The sequence below is a fragment of the Hermetia illucens genome, chromosome 1, assembly GCF_905115235.1.
Source record: "Hermetia illucens chromosome 1, iHerIll2.2.curated.20191125, whole genome shotgun sequence".
Taxonomy (NCBI): domain Eukaryota; kingdom Metazoa; phylum Arthropoda; class Insecta; order Diptera; family Stratiomyidae; genus Hermetia; species Hermetia illucens.
In genome coordinates this window covers 185889177-185902334 of record NC_051849.1, presented here as the reverse complement: position 1 = coordinate 185902334, position 13158 = coordinate 185889177, and the positions used below count along the sequence as shown (strand labels likewise).

Here is a 13158-nt window from a genome sequence, read left to right as displayed (position 1 = left end):
AATGGTGGCGATTTCGTGAGAAGAAAGAAGAAACGATCTCACGCGATTACCGACCATTACGAATGTGGAAGAATCATGGAACCAAATGAAAGACACGGTCCACAAAGCTGCCTCTGAAACCCTCGGGGTCACCAAGCCGGGTAAGCGGTACATCAACCGAGATACTAGGCTTTGAAATGATGATGTCGAAATGAAGGTCCTTGAAAAGAAACACCTCTACCACAAATTTATCGACGATAAAATGCTGCCTAATTGGCAAATTAATAAGAATGCCATCCGGGAAGCAAAGAAAGCAGTCGCTGTCACACGAGTGAACCATTACAAAAATGTTTACGATAAACTGGACACTCGGGATGGCTAGAGAGATTTGCAGCAGATTTCAACTGAAGGATTTACTCATCCTCCACTGCCCCATTCATTGCCGACATTTGGACCAGTTCCACCTGTCAGCGCAACCGGGTGCTCAGAGGTGGCGGTGAGGAAGACGGGGCGGCAACCCTGTCGGGCAAACCAAAACCAAGTGGCCGAGCAGAACCTCCATAGTGGTAGCACCGGAAGACGCTATACTCACTTTGGTTTGCCGGCCGTCGCAACTGAAGTCGAACAGGCAATAAAAAGAATGAAATCGGGGAAAGCCACAGGACCTGATGATATTGCATTTGAGGTCTAAAAAGCGAAAGGCTTGGAACCAACAATGTGGCTCAGTGAATTGTTTAATCGAGTTATTCAGGAAGGAAGGAGACCATCTGACTGACAAGAAAATACCACTGTTCCAATATGGAAAAAGAAAGGTAGTCCAACAGAATGTTCAAATTACCGTCCGATCCGGTTACTTTCCCATACCATGAAGATTTTTTGAACGCATTCTTGACAACCGTATTCGCGAAATCGTTGAAATAATCGTGAATCAAGCCGGATTTGTCAAAAACTGCGGAACTACTGACGTAATACACGCTGCGCGGTTACTCATGGAGAAAGCGTTGAGTTCTTCTGGCCACGATCCGAAAAGTAAAGTTCGAAGTATGACGGGTGTATCAAAACCGCTTAGTGTCTCTGTTGCTGTTCTTCAAGGAAACGCCCTCTCACCATTCTTCTTTGTTCTTGTTATGGACATCGTCGCACGGGATATCCAACGTTCAAAATTGATCTCGAGCAACTTGTTCAAAAATGGAATGATCGCCTCATGCAACACGGTCTCAGATTGAATCTAAACAAAACTGAATTTTTGACGACCGATCCGAATGAAACAGACACAATCACTGTCAGCGGCAGATATCTGCCCAGAACTGAGCGATTTAAATACCTCGGATCAACGCTATCAGCCAATGGAGAACTGTGTTATGAAATTGCTTCAAGCATTAACGCAATCTGGATGAAGTGACGTTCCAAACTGGTGTTCTTTTTCAATGTCTCAAATCTAAAATTTACCGCAATGTCGTCTGTCCTGTCGCCCTCTATGGTTCTGAGTGTTGATCAACTATAAAAGACAATGAACGGCATCTTGCGGTAATGGAGACGAAGATGTTGCTTTGGACTAGTGACATGACACGTTTTGATCACATCCGAAATGAGGATATCCGCGATCGTTATGGTGTTGCACCGATCGTGGAAAAATTGCGAGAGTGGCGTCTTCGATGCTATGGTCAAGCAATTCGTGCTAACGAGAATTCACTTTCCAAGATTGGTTTGAACATCGAAGTCGGTGGTAAACGACCAAAAGGCCGGCCGATACAACGGTGGCTTGATACGCTGGATGGGGATTTAAAAGCCTCGAGACTGCACCCAGATGAGACATTCGATAGAGCCAAATGGTGAAACCGATCACGACTTATTGGAAGTGTGGCTAGGCCAACCTACCGAGGCAAGCAGTCCCCCAGAGAGAGCTCTCCGTGTCGAACAATGGATCGTGTGGAAAATTATCTCAATAAAGTGACATGTCTTTAATTAAATGAAATGAGAAACGACCAAAAGGAAGTCCGAGAAAACCAAGCAAAATTTCCGAATATGAAAATCAATATAATGCGCTAAAAGCAAAAAGAAACGTTAAATTCGGTTAAAAAAGCAAATAATGTCATCAGACATTCAAAAAAATAATGAATTCTGAGGACTCTTCTATCCCTGTTCGACACTCTGATCCATTCCCGCAAAACTCATTGATGGCCAAAACCCCAAATTCAAAATTTTGTTTTCATCCTGTGCGTAGAAAAAATCCTGCCCACAGTGTTTTTCAGTGGAGAAACGTCCATCGCCCTGCTCTCCCTTCGCAGAGTATTAGATAAGCAAAATCAAGCAAAAAGGTATCGCATGAATTCAATGTTGCTTGTTTGGATTTCGAAATCAAATGGAGAATAATTCATTGAGGACGAGACGTAACTTCAATCCGACGAAGAAGAAAGAATATTCATTGCAGGCAATCAGCTACGAAACACTAACTTCCAAATATAAACACAAGAAACGTCCAGTTCTTGAGGTATACTACCGAGGATAGGATTGAAAACTCTAGTCTACAAGGTTATAAGGGAAACTGACGCAAAGGAACACTTGCTCCTGGCGAAAAAAACGTGAAACCTAAAACTTGAAAAATGAAGTTAAGTGCACAGCCGAGAACAATGCTGAGAAATTATTGTATTTCTATTCCACAGATCAAAACGAAATTGTGAGCCAGAATAGGCTATCTTCCCCTGGTTCAAATATTCGAAGCAAACCATTGTTTGGCCCCACATTGGGCGCCATTTGTAATGACAAATATAATTGGGCAATGACAATTAGCAATTGTTTATAAATTCAAATTGAATTTTTTCAAATGAAATTCGATCCTTGTGTTTAGGGGAAAGCGACCAATTAGTTAGGTTTTCTTTTAAAAAATCATTAAGTAAGTAAGTAAGTATTTCAAATGTTAAATGTGGGATATAAAGGGATACCGGGATAGGAATTATGGAATTGAAAGGGGTAATTAGAAAACTATGGAGTATTATAATAGGAGAATATTATATATTATTGAATGCACTCTCCTGATAGATTGACCTTGGGAAAGTCGAATGACGTACCATCCATGCCGCAAAGCCGTGGATACTACACATTTACACCAGCTTTGTCTTACATGCGTCTTGTCTGAAACGCACAGTTCTTAAAACTATCCATAGGATTACGACGCCTAGGCGTCGAAAATATCCGTGGGAATAATTTATCGTGTCGTGTTGTGTCAATGTATAAGGCATCACTATGAGGATCTATTGTCGAAGTTGTCCACTGTTCTTCTACTTTCGCATATTATAAATTACTGTGAATTCTCTTCTTCCAAAACGCTGTTAATCTATTCAAATAGTAGCAAATGTACTGAAGAAGGGCGTAAGTTGCTCCTGAAATATATGTATGTGCATAAATAAAAATTTATTTTAGTTAGAGGGCTACGGTTTTATTCACTATTCAAATATAATTGTGTAGTCTAAAACCAATTATTTCTTATATCTTAATCAGATTCTTTCTCTAAATTTTAGTACGCGAACCAGAGGTTACGCGCATTAAAAACAGAGGGAATATGCACACCTTTACCATGTCATTATATCACAAACAGCAGATTTCAAGGTAGGTTAAACTTGAACTGCTTTTGGAGTATTACGACGATTCGAGCTGAGACTGATTTTCGAGGTGATTTTACTTTCAACCCAACCAAGCCATTTACTAGCCAATAGACGAAGCCGGACGGAAGACTACTCTTTGGGAAAAGTCGGCAAGAAACCCGAAAACATGTTTACATTTGAGTTGCTTTCGTGGAATCGCACAACCTGAAAACAATTGCAACCATTTTTACACCAAAACATTTCAAGTCAGTTAGGGGTGACTTGATTTGCGTGTCTTTGTAGGTAGACTCTCGCGGAAGGCCCAGTTGCGTCTAGCCTTGTTTTGCCTTGGATCAAAAGACCACGGCACCAACGGCTTAACAGTCAGTCATTCGCGAGTTACCTCACTGAATTGTTAATATACACAAGTGTGGTACGAGCTGGATCAAATTGTGAAATAAACTTAAGTCCAAACCTAAATCGTCACTTAAACTTTGAGCCGGCGTAACTCGAAACCGCGAAGACTCAGTGAATTTAAGTAATTCTTGTGTACATTATATATTTTCGGACTTTCGACATTTTTTCTGTATCTCATAAGGTTGTGAAATATTTACGGGATTTTCAACATTTTCCCTCAAATTAAGATAATTTTGACGAGGCATTTGTGAATGGTTCGTATTAATTTTATAATCACTTTAGTTTTCTGGTAAAAGATATATGGGTTGAAAGAAATACGGTGTACGGTGAACCTCTGTATATTGAATAATCGTTGAAGTTTGATTTCCCTTACTTATTCACCCTTAATGTGCAAACACCTATATCCTAATGTGGGTAGTAAAGCTGCAAGAATTATTTCTGCTACGTCTTTGTTGCAGAATTGCATGACACTCTATCCAGGAGTGTTGATATCGCTCTTGAAAATATGAGCACATATTTATGGTAATATATGTACATATGCAGCACCAATGAAATTCTTATAAGCATATGGTTTTGCAAAAACAAATTTGATGAGTTGCAAAGTTTTCCAAAGTTTTTATTTCTGGTTTTCTTTCCTTTTATTTCATTTACAAACAAATTCTAGATTGTCATTTCCGCACAAAGCATTGTAGGCGATAAAAATCTTCTTAACGATAGTGATTCGCACAAAGAAAGTGGTGAAGGAAAGATATACGAGCATTTGTACTTGGCAGTGCTCAAGTTTCAGTCAGTTTTTGTTCTCATTCAAATCAGAAAGTATTTAGTAAGCATAATCAGTGACTGACTCAATATTTCCACATTGAGCTAGTAGCCTATACGCCTATACTCGATACCAGCGTTGCATTGTAAGATATCACGTAGGACATAATATCGAATTTATTTATTTATATTTTAAACTGACATTGTAATGCGAGTGAGTATACAATGAATCGAAGACATAACGTGTAAAAAATCAATTGGCCGTGTGCGTGTGTGTTTATTGTATATTTTACCAACTTATTCTTATTATCGACGGTTTTAAATGAGCGCCCTTCGATATAGTCGTTAGTTAATTGATTTTAGAAAATAGAAAATCCACCAGAGGTCATCAAAAAAAGTTCATTGAATTTGTGTTTTTTATTAGCAAAACTACAACATCTTTCAGCAATGGAAACTGACTTTACTTTTTTGTAATAATTACTATTATATATAATATGTATAACGAAAACCTTCAAAGGGGAATATTTATATCAACATTTTCTGAAAACAAATTACGCCTTTCCGAAGTAGATTTGTGACTATATTGCCCCAGCTTATTCCTGATTATTTTATAACTGAAATAAATTGTTCGTAACTAACAATTTTGCAGCTCAAAAGATGCAAACATTCAAATGGGGACAGTTTTATGTAGCGAATTATCTGCATGGAAAAATAGTTAATTAGACGATACACTAAAGGCTAAATAGTTAGTGATGCTATTTACGGAACTTCTCTAATTCCTACCTTCGGCACCATCTTTACGTTCAATTTTCAAAAGCTTTCCAAATATGTGCATCTCAATAAAAACAGTGTGAAAATAATTGTGAAAAACTTGCATAGCCACGGAGACAGAGCCATTTAACTGAAAACTTTATCTCTTTGCGGAAAGCCATATGTACCTGTTTCTTAAAAACCCGTCAAGCCATCGTTACCAATCTTTTTTTCTGTTCTATTTGATATACTTAAATATGTTGATCTATTTTATAAAATTCAGTGCAAAATAAAATCTTAAGTATCCTAGTAAAAATTACATTTATTTGCGAAAAAGAACCTAAAGAGTGTAATAATCCATTTTATATAAAAAAATGTCAAGATACGTAACGATGTTTCCAAGCTTCTTTTCGGGCAAATATGCATAAAGGTGGTAGGTTTCCCCATAAAGATAAAGCCCCTCATCTTAAATAATTCCAATTCCGAAACTATGCAAGTAACCAAAGAAATACCCGATTTTCTTCTAAAATATTCATTCGAGTTTAAACTAAGTTAAAACAGTAGATAAGAAAATAACCAAGAATATCGGAATCTCATAACCCTCCCATCCAAGATAGACCACAATGATTACTCCATTGCATTTAAATCGATCGAGGGTGAAAATGAAAATCAAATAACTTTCCCCTTATAGCTAATAGACAGGTTTTCCTAAACGGTGATTGTTATTCTGGCGGAGCAAGGTGATGCCTAATTCTGTTGTAGAATGAAAATATACTGAATGAAATGCTAGATGGTCCAAGGCCCTACATAATTTTATCCGCTCCACATTCTGAGGAATTGATTTTCAATTTTATCCGACAAGCAAACCGAAGTGACAACTACGATTTTTTAATCTGCTGGCGACCAGAGATGTCCAGTAAAGAATTTGTCGATATTTCTCCGATCATTTCATTTCAAGTGACCTCTTGGGGAATTTCACACAATTTAGTTTCTGAAGTTTGGTATATGGGAATATATGCAACAAAAGCCACATGATTGCTTTTCCGGCCCAACCAGACTGAAGTGCTGCCAAGCTAAACATGGACAAAAGGCAACATCCAAAGTCTTTTAACGTGGGGGGCCGTGCAAAAATATGTTGCTATATCCTCGATTGTCCCGTTCTAGACAGTACAAATTAAAAATTTAAAACAGAGCCCGCTAAGTCAAACTATTCCGAACAGGACTATATGGACTGTAGCATAAACTGCAAGGATGAAAATTTTTTGCATCTCCTATATAGTCCAGCCCTTAGAGTGTCTTCAGGACCCTATGAGAACCTTTCAGGACATTCCGTTTTTGAAATCATAACTTGGAGATTACCAAAGCTCCATGTTTGCTTCATATTACCCACCAATCGGTCTTAGTTCGAGATTTGTTTTCTTATTATAGTTCAAAGGTCCAACAACAGTAATCGATTGTGAAGTGCACTTGTTCTTCCTTGAGAGGTAGAAGTAGAATGGACGTATATCATCAGAACTGTAGGCAAACCAATGTGGTCCTACAATAATTTGACGTAATCATGCTTCAAAGTTCTCAGCGGAGTACACTTACAATATGGATAACAGGTTTCCACAAAGCCATACATTAGGGCTAGGATTTGATGAAGATTCTTACATACCGAGTTACAACGGCAGCACGGAGTATACGTGCTGCTCAACATTATTCAAGCAGATGTTATGGGCTGAATGGTCTCCTCTTCACAATTGCATGGCCTAGCAGCTCTATTGTGCATTTTGTTGTTTAAACAACTACCCCTACTCAGCTGCTGACAAAACAAACTTTAAATCCATGTTACTCCATGGTATGACGAAGGTATTGATTGCAATGATTTTTTATTCTGAATAGCTCAGTTCTCATGAATATCCCGACGATGGTCAAATTGCCCCAGTAACATAGATTTGATAATTGCTGCGGCAGTTGATGTTGCTTGTAACGCCGAGTTATTTGTATGTCGTTCAAATTCATGAATTCAATGGGTGCATTTTCCACATTATCGAGCTACTGAGCTGGACAACGATATGCAGGAAGAAGCGAAGTTGGCTTTCGGCTTTGCCTAATTTAACACCATTATTATTTAGTACACATATCAACCGTCTTTACAGGGCGTACATAACCGCGCTTTTCTCGCCTAATTTGCCTTTCGCAGTTTGTTCTTGATAAATGCAATCATGGAGTTGATCGTATGTCAGTCCTCCTCATATGCTATCATCCTTTGCAGCAGATTTTCTGGTACCAGCACCTCTCTTAGAGTCTCCTCTAGGTTTTCCGTGCGTCCACAAATCTTAGATAGCGGAAGAACACGTGCTCTTCGGAAACTCTATTGCATCCCCGATATCCTCTATAACACGTGAAAACTGGGTAACATTATAATTAATCTCGCCGTGCCGTCTCTTCAAGAACTCATTGGTGGCAGAGATGAATCTGTATGTCCGCCAACCCTTTCCCGATCATTCCCAATGCTCTTGATATCTATTTCGAGGTTTCTTCCTTTCGGCGTTCATCCTTTGTGATAAAGAAAAGGTAGACTTCGCGTTGAATATCTTCGTCATCTCATCTGCCAAGATGTCAATGGACATCATTCCCGAGAAGACGAATGATGCATCGTTTGAGACAGTCCTGGAGGCAGAGCATACGTTTAGGGCTGCTTTTCCGTAGACTGCACTCAGTTTGTTAGTGTTAAACGTGACCTGTATTGCCTTTCCCCAAACTGGAATTGAATAGAGGAGGATCGAACTCCTTACCGATTACCGATCGAACTCATTACTCTAGCTATAAGCAACCTGGAAGCATATCGTGGCCCTTCTTCGTTCGGTATCATCCTTGCCAGGGCCACACTTGCCGTGGATACTTTGTAATAAGTATACTGCACGTGTTGCTTATAACTAAGTGTCGGGCCCGTCGGGAAAGTGGGAGTTCATCGTGATTTACTCTTTCTATGTAGAAGTTTAGGGGAGGTCTCCATATATGCAAAAGGAGGGTGTAAGTTTTTCACCAAATATAGTCTAGGGTATCAAAATTAAATAAAAAGTAGTACGATTAGTACCTTTCAATGCTCTTTAGTTCTGGCATTTAATGTAAAAGGAGGAGGGCGGGGCCAGAAAGTGATAATATAGACTATGATATAAAGCATAATCATACCAAGTTTGGTGGGAATCACACTGCTACTAACAAAGTTATACTAGGTCAAAGTTGTAAAGTGAATATTTTGACATATTATAATATATGCATATATATTAGGCGCTAGGTACAAAAGAAACAAATGTTCACTTACATATTTTTATATAAGAAATACACAAAATCTTCCATACCCTTACGGTTTCCCGACTTGTTCGTGGGGTTGAAGTCGTATTAAACTACGGAACCGTGTCAGCGTCAGTTCAAGCCTTGGCTAGTTAAGCGAATTTAAACAGGGTTATCAGAAAAATGGCGTGCTGGGTTCTACCTTTCATTGTAGGTACGTTTTGTCCAAGCTTTGTTCCCATGATGTATCCACGGATCCTTGGGTGTATCTGCCTTTCCTTTAATATGGATGTGAGCCCTGCTGAAAGTAAGGAAAGATCCACAAATTCAAGAGAACTTAGTAGTTATTCAAACAACAAAAGCAACAGTAGTAATAAAATATGAATATTAACCGCCGGAAATCTAGTTAAACTGCAATTAAAATTCCAATAACTCAAAATAAAAAGCGAACATCGTGAAAATATTATATATGCCGAAAAATAAAATGGAAGCAATATTTAAGATGCAGTGCACTCTCTTAGTGACACGCGGATTTTCAGGATGTTCAAGGGGATGGATTACCTCTTCAGAAATACTATCTTAGTGAAAAATTACCGAAGAACATGCGTGCTCTATTTCGAATTTCGTAATCTATCAGTATCATATGTTCCAATCAACATAACAGTGTAATATCGCTGAATTTTGCACACTCTCCCTCAAAAAGGATTCGATTTCAAGCCGAAAAAACTGACCCCACTTTCGGCAGTCTTCTTTTATGGCTTAATGATATAAGTCGTCTTATCTGACACTAGCCTTCCAAAGGTAAATTCTTGCAATAATATTCTGAAGAATCCTTCGCCAGTTTACCATAATAATAATAATTTAGACCAACAATTTCCTGTTTCCTGTTTATTTTTATGGCCATCCTTTTTCCTGGACCACCCTCTTTCATCTCTTTGCGCCGTCAATTTCATAGCCACCCAACCATCGAACATATTTACTTGTAATCTATTTAATTGGTAATATGTGTTATGTACAGTCACATAGCATAACAACAACAAAAAGTACACATATAGTCTTATTGACAGCAACTGACAAATTAATGTATTTCGGGTGGTAGGTAGGTAAGCTAGCTATCTGTATCCGAGAAGCCCCACCAGTACTGTTGTGCGCAGTTTTGGTGCCACAAACTTCTGAGATCACTACTGTGGTGTTAGCAAGGAGGGCAGGGTTCAGCCGGTTTAGATCTTCCGAGCAAGCCCATAGAATTCAGATGGTAGTAACCAAGTAAACATTTTTGCAGTAAAATTGTTTGACCAAATGATTAAAAAAAGATGAATAACTAAAATTAATTTTGAAATACAAAGTGCAAAGGAAATAAATTTTTAAATTTAAATTTTAAGTTTTTATAATTGTAGACTTAAGAAGGGCGGAAATAAAGAAGGGATGCGGGCCAAAGGAAATCATAAAAAATGTATCTTGTAAGGAAAGAGGAGAATACGGACAATTAGACAGGGGACTCTGAAGTAATGTAATGGTAATATCCTTTGTAGGAAGGTAAAGCGTCCCACAATCCGCATTCAAAGATGATCTCTTTCAACTTCACAATATTCCAACACTCAACTAAAGAAAACTATTTTCTTTTCCATACATTTTTTGTTGATGTTCTTCCATAATTTGGATTTAGAAACATAGAATAAAATTTGGAATTTTAAAAATTGTCCGCGAACTGAGGAAAGGTAAATTTGAAATCTCCTATTTCTATTTGTACATGCATATGTAGCTTTAATTGCAGATATTCTATTCGCAAACATATTGCTACAATCCTTAGTTTTTTCAAGTGTAGAATTTTTAATAACTGTTAACAACTAAAGTAAAATGCAATCAATTAACTCAACTGAAACTAAAATTACACGGCTATGCAGTAGCAACCGAGAAGAAAAGTAAAAAATTCGTTTCGGAACATTATTACAATCAGTTGCCATTGAATATTCAACCGTGAAATACGTAATATCTAAGGTTAAAGTCGAAAATCAGTGTTAAGTTAAAGTCAAAGCCTTGATCGTACCATCTCTTGAATTTTGGGTCTATGTCATTGTTAGGTACATAATTAACTTATTGATCTTGAGATCTATGCGGTTTTTTCAGTCCTCCAGTGTGGAAAAATTTGAAACAAGTTTACTTCAAATTATAAATTCAATCTTGTATGATGCTCATATCTCCTCCGCGGATATGTACGAGTATTTGCAGATCCGGTTTGTTTTGCTGTCTGATTCGGTTGGCAATAAAAACTTCTGAATGAGAAAAACTGGTACTAAAATAAGCTTCGTAACCGTGATGGTGCGCAATGGGGTGAGACATAATTAGCACTGAAGTTGGATGAGGCATCATCGACAGTGGAGTTCTGGAGTAAAGCTTGTTTTCTGATTGTCATTGCTTTGCTTACATTTGCAAAAATTGCAAAATTAAATTAATTCTGAATCTTCTTTTATTGATTTTTTACGTGATTTTATGACATGTCTTCGAGTCATACCGTTTGGTTTTTTGAAAAAAGTAAGCTGGTAATAGAAAATTATCCCCATTTCCTTTAAACCTAGTCTATGTCAATAATAGTCTGATGTCAATGTGGGACGAAAACCTATGAATAATTATCAAAGTTCATCCATGTCTTCAGCCTTTGTCTCGTTCACAAGCGGGGTCGGTTCGTCGTGATCGGTTTCGCCATTTGGCTCTATCGAGTTCCTGATCTGGGTGCAATCTCGAGGTTTTTAAATCCCCATCTAGCGTATCAAGCCATCGTTGTTTGGTCGTTTACCATCGACTTCGATGTCCAAATCAATCTTGACAAGTGAATTCACATTAGCACGCGGATATCCTCATTTCAGATGTGATCAAAACGTGTCACGTCACTAGTCCAACGCAACCTCTTCGTCTCCATTAGCGCAAGAGGCCGTTCATTGTCTTTTATAGTCGGCCAACACTCAGAACCATAGAGGATGACAGGACGGGCGACATTGCGGTAAATTTAAGATTTAAGACGTTCGATGATACGTCGATCACAAAGAACACCAGTTGTAGAACGCCACTTCATCCAGGTTGCGTTAATGCGTGAAGCAATTTCATAACGCAATTCTCCACTGGCTGATAGCGTTGACCCGAGGTATATAAATCGCTCAGTTCTGGGCAGATCACTGCCGCTGACAGTGATTGTGCCTGTTTCATGGGGATCGGTCGTCAAAAATTCAGTTTTGTTTAAATTCAATCTGGGACCGTGTTGCATGAGGCGATCGTTCCAATTTTGGACAACTTGCTCAAGATCATTTTTACTATTAGATGCTAGGAAAACATCATCTGCATAAAGCAGTGTATAGGGAGCTGGACGTTGGATGTACCGGGTGACGGCAGACTCGGGTCTGATCGCCCTGATTGGGCCTTTCGAACATTCGCCTACTGCATCACGGCCGCCAAACCAAAATGAGTACAGCGTCTCCCGGTGCCACCACTATGGAGGTTCTCCTCGGCCACTTGGTTTTGGTTTGGCCGACAGAGTTGCCGCCCCGTCTTCCTCACCGCCACCTCTGAGCACCAGTTGCGCTGACAGGTGGAACTGGTCCAAATGTCGGCAATGATTGTGGAAGTGGAGGATGAGAAAATTCTTCAGTTGAAATCTGCTCGAAGAATTCTCGCCATTTATCCGTTGCGGCTCGACGGTTGGTAAGCAAAGTATAGTTCTTGTCATTAATACAACAGAAGTGTTCGATATCCTGTGTGCGTTCGTGTTGGCTTTTAGCAAGTCGATACAGATCTCTCTCCCCATCCCGAGTGTCCAGTTTATCGTAAAGATTTTTGTAATGGTCCCCTCAGGTGACAGCGACTGCTTTCTTTGCTTCCCGGTTGGCATTCTTATAAATTTGTCAATTGGCGTCGTTATCGTCGAGAAATTTGTGGTGGAAGCGTTTCTTTTCACGGACCTTCATTTCAACATCATCATTCCAAAGCCAAGCATCTCGGTTGATGTACCGCTTACCCGGCTTGGCAAGCAGCTTTGTGGATCGTGTCTTTCATTTGATTCCACGATTCTTTCCTATTCGTAATGGTCGGTAATCGTCTGAGTGAGATCATTTTTTCTTTGTTCTTATGAAAAAATTGCCACCATTTAATGCGCTGTGGGCCAGTGCGTTCCTCACGCTGTTTTATCGGTGGCTTAATTCGCAGGACGGCAATCAAAGGCCGATGTTGAGGTGCGACGGTCTCATAGGGAACGACTTTTCAATCAGTGAGGGTGATAAAATGTCGGCATCTTATGAGAATATAGTCGATGATATAGTCGTCAGCAAATACGTGGCAAGCCTTTTCATCGAGAAGTTGCCAGAAAGCGTCTTTCTCGGCATCAGGTCGACCTGTCTGTGGGGCG

The 13158-nt window shown here is 39.1% G+C and overlaps 1 protein-coding gene across 3 annotated transcripts in view; it reads left to right on the top strand.

Annotated features, from left to right (window-relative positions):
• Positions 1–3888: 3888 nt before the first annotated feature.
• LOC119661637 (alpha-tocopherol transfer protein-like) overlaps positions 3889–13158 on the top strand; it is a 64397-nt gene continuing 55127 nt past the window's right edge. Inside the window, exons 1-2 of one of the 3 annotated variants that reach the window (XM_038071060.1) lie at positions 3889–4098; positions 4159–4231. The gene's annotated coding sequence lies outside the window, so the exon portion shown is untranslated. Of the gene's footprint in view, positions 4099–4158; positions 4232–4737; positions 4895–13158 lie in introns of those variants that run through there. The other 2 variants (XM_038071061.1, XM_038071062.1) reach the window with 2 other exon arrangements.